This window comes from Vulpes vulpes, chromosome 2, assembly GCF_048418805.1.
Source record: "Vulpes vulpes isolate BD-2025 chromosome 2, VulVul3, whole genome shotgun sequence".
NCBI classification, from domain to species: Eukaryota; Metazoa; Chordata; class Mammalia; order Carnivora; family Canidae; genus Vulpes; species Vulpes vulpes.
In genome coordinates this window covers 82,769,005-82,771,960 of record NC_132781.1, presented here as the reverse complement: position 1 = coordinate 82,771,960, position 2,956 = coordinate 82,769,005, and the positions used below count along the sequence as shown (strand labels likewise).

Below are 2,956 nucleotides of genomic sequence, written 5' to 3'. Positions count from 1 at the left end.
TTTTATATTTAATCTTAGACCTTAAATTTATCATTAAAATCCAATATTTTCATGAAAGTAGGAAAATAGAATAATTCAGTGTCACCTGTTTGTCTCAAATACGAGTACAGTGAATAATAATGGGAATGGCAACAAAACAGAAAGAGCACTTGTATATTGTATACAATATTTGCATATATTATATGCAAATATAATACATTTGTATTATACAAATGAAATAACTCTCTAAATTCAAGGTGTATGGCGGATTGGATATTTGATCTTAGTGACTTATGCTACTAGTTCAATGCTTAAATACCAAAGGAGGCATTTTTCTCTATTCACACAGTCTTTTAATGTATGCATATGCTCATCTATAAATAGTTTCCCCTCCATGTTAATATCTAATCATTAAATATGTTTATTTCAAGTTAGTCTATGTGACCCTGTGTTCTTCTCTTCAGAAGCATCAATACTTTGGCCAATAGTTTGAAACATGAACTTAGCATAGAATCCTGACAATCTGAAAAGAGTCCCAAATACTTTTTTGAAATGTTAACATTAGAAAAAAACAAAACTACAATTGTCAGCTCTATTTCCTGAAAAGTCAGTTGAGGTAACCTCTGCAAGCCACAGCTCCACACTTGCACACGGTCCTGACCCTCTTTTTGGCTGGGCTGTGGTCAACAGAATCTGAAGAACCTTTCATCTGATCATCAAAAATGAGCTCTTCTCCAGCATTTATAGTTCTCCTGGAAAATAATGCTATTCGGGGAAGATGGGTATCAAGGTTGTCAATGAAAACATTGAACACCTGAAGATTTAGGTCAAAACGGTGATTAACAAAACGAGAGCCATTTCCATATCGGGCTGCATCCACTGTGAATTAATCAGATTCATAATCCATATCAAAGACATATGTGATTCCCTTGTTGGGGAATATAACTGCCCCCGTCTTTCAGCTTCTTCGTTTGTGATTACCTCTCCAGCGTATTCCATGACAAAACTCATTCTTTTAATCTTCACAAGGGTTTTTACACCCCAGTCACAGCCATTGCTAGTTCAAAAGATGCAAAGTTAATACTGGGTGCCTTTGCGTACAATCCTATTGGGACAATCGGGTCCACACCGACACCTCGAGTTGCATTCATAAATGGGGGTACCAGGTGGGATTTTAATTTGCCGGTTTTTATTATGAGCCAAAAGAACTCCAGCTTCAGCAGGACAACATTTCTCAAAGAAGCAATCTGTACATGAACAACCAAAGGCAGCTTCACTGACTAAGCTGATTCCAGTAGCTGGTTTGTATTCATTAATATAGTAGAAGTCTGAAGATGAGCCCTCTAAGTCAACAGCATTTTCAACAAAAATCATTCATTTATGATTAAAAAATCATTCCTTTATGATTCTTCTGTTGAGTTCATCTTGGCATCTCTGCAGAGCTATCCTCTGTTTGGCCTTCTCTACAATGCGTTCAGCAATGGCAGGTTTCAGAGCTTTGTTATTGTCTTTTAGAGATATTGCTTTGCCTTTCTTTACCTGAGATAAATAATTATGCTTGTCAGTAGAAAACTGCTGAAGTAGTAATGGGCAAAGGTTTTGCAAAGGTTCCCAAGTATTTGTGGAACCTGGCCATCCTTTCCATTTTACGAGATAATATTCCATATCCTCGCGCCTCAGTCCCGGCCACTGCCATCTTAAGGAGCTCGCATGTGGTATGGAAATGCAAGGAGTTATACAAGGTCTTCAGACTGTTTTTTTTTTTTGTCTTTTTTGGTTTGCTTTTTCTTTATTTGTTTTTTCATCTTGCTCTTTCATTTTGTGGACTCCAAAACTTGAAAATGGGATTCCTACCATTTCACTTAAGCATCCCAGATCCTGCAAGAGGTGCCCAAACATTCCATTTGAAAGACAACCTTAAGTAACTTAAACAAATAAAGTTCAGAAAATTGATGTTCAGCTAGATTTGGATTTCTTTCCCACATTTAATACAGTAAGGAGAATCGAAAAGAGAATTGTATACTCCATCCTCAGTTAAATTGGAACTATTATGAATTAAACCCCAACCTGTGGAATAAAATGAAGGGTTTTTAAAATCAGTGAAATAATACTATGATGAAAGCAAGCTGTGTAAAGAAGGTGCTGTCAATCGTAGACCCCGGAAAATGTCACAAGTATTCTTTTCCACATTAAGCCATCTACGGGGAAACACAGGATTTTTGTAAATTCTGGGTTAGTGGTTTTTTTTTCAATTATCTTTATTTTTAATTTTTATTAAAACTTTATTTTTAGAGCATTTGTATGTTCAAAGCATAATTGAAAAGGTGCAGAGAGTTCCCATATTCCCTCTGCCCCCCACACCCACAGCCTCTTCGTTATCCACATCTCCGACTAGAGGGGTATGCTTGTCACTGTTCTGAACCTGCGCTGACAGAGCGTAATCACTCCAAGTCCACAGTTTGCATCAGAGTTCGCTCTTGGTGCTTCACATTCCGTGGGTTTGGACAAATGCATATATTGTATGATACCCTACAGTCTTTTCACTACCCTAAAAGCCCTCTGTGCTCTGCTTACTCATCCTTCCAGCCCCTACCCCTGGCAGCCACTGATCTTTTTACTGTCTTCATAGTGTTTCCTTTTCCCAAATGTCATATAGTGGGAATCACACAGAAAGATGATCTTTTCTACTTTGATTGCCTTTACTCCTATGGCAACCTTTATCAAACTTAATGGAAGTTACCATTTATTTTCAGTTTTCAAAGAGTTTTTTTTTTTTCAAAGAGTTTTTATCATGAACAGGTAATGGATTTTTTTTCCTCAAATGCTTTTTCTGCATCTGCTGTTATAATTAGCTGATTTTTGTCTCATTTCTAGGCTATTAATGTGATGGATTCCATTAGCTGATTTTTGAATCTTAAATCAGCCTTGTATATCTGGGATAAACACCACATACTCATAGTATATAATTCTTTTTATA

The 2,956-nt window shown here is 36.6% G+C and overlaps 1 pseudogene; it reads right to left on the bottom strand.

The window, feature by feature from the left end:
• Positions 1–586: 586 nt before the first annotated feature.
• LOC112933398 (histone-lysine N-methyltransferase SUV39H2-like) lies at positions 587–1,904 on the bottom strand (annotated as a pseudogene).
• Positions 1,905–2,956: the final 1,052 nt, after the last annotated feature.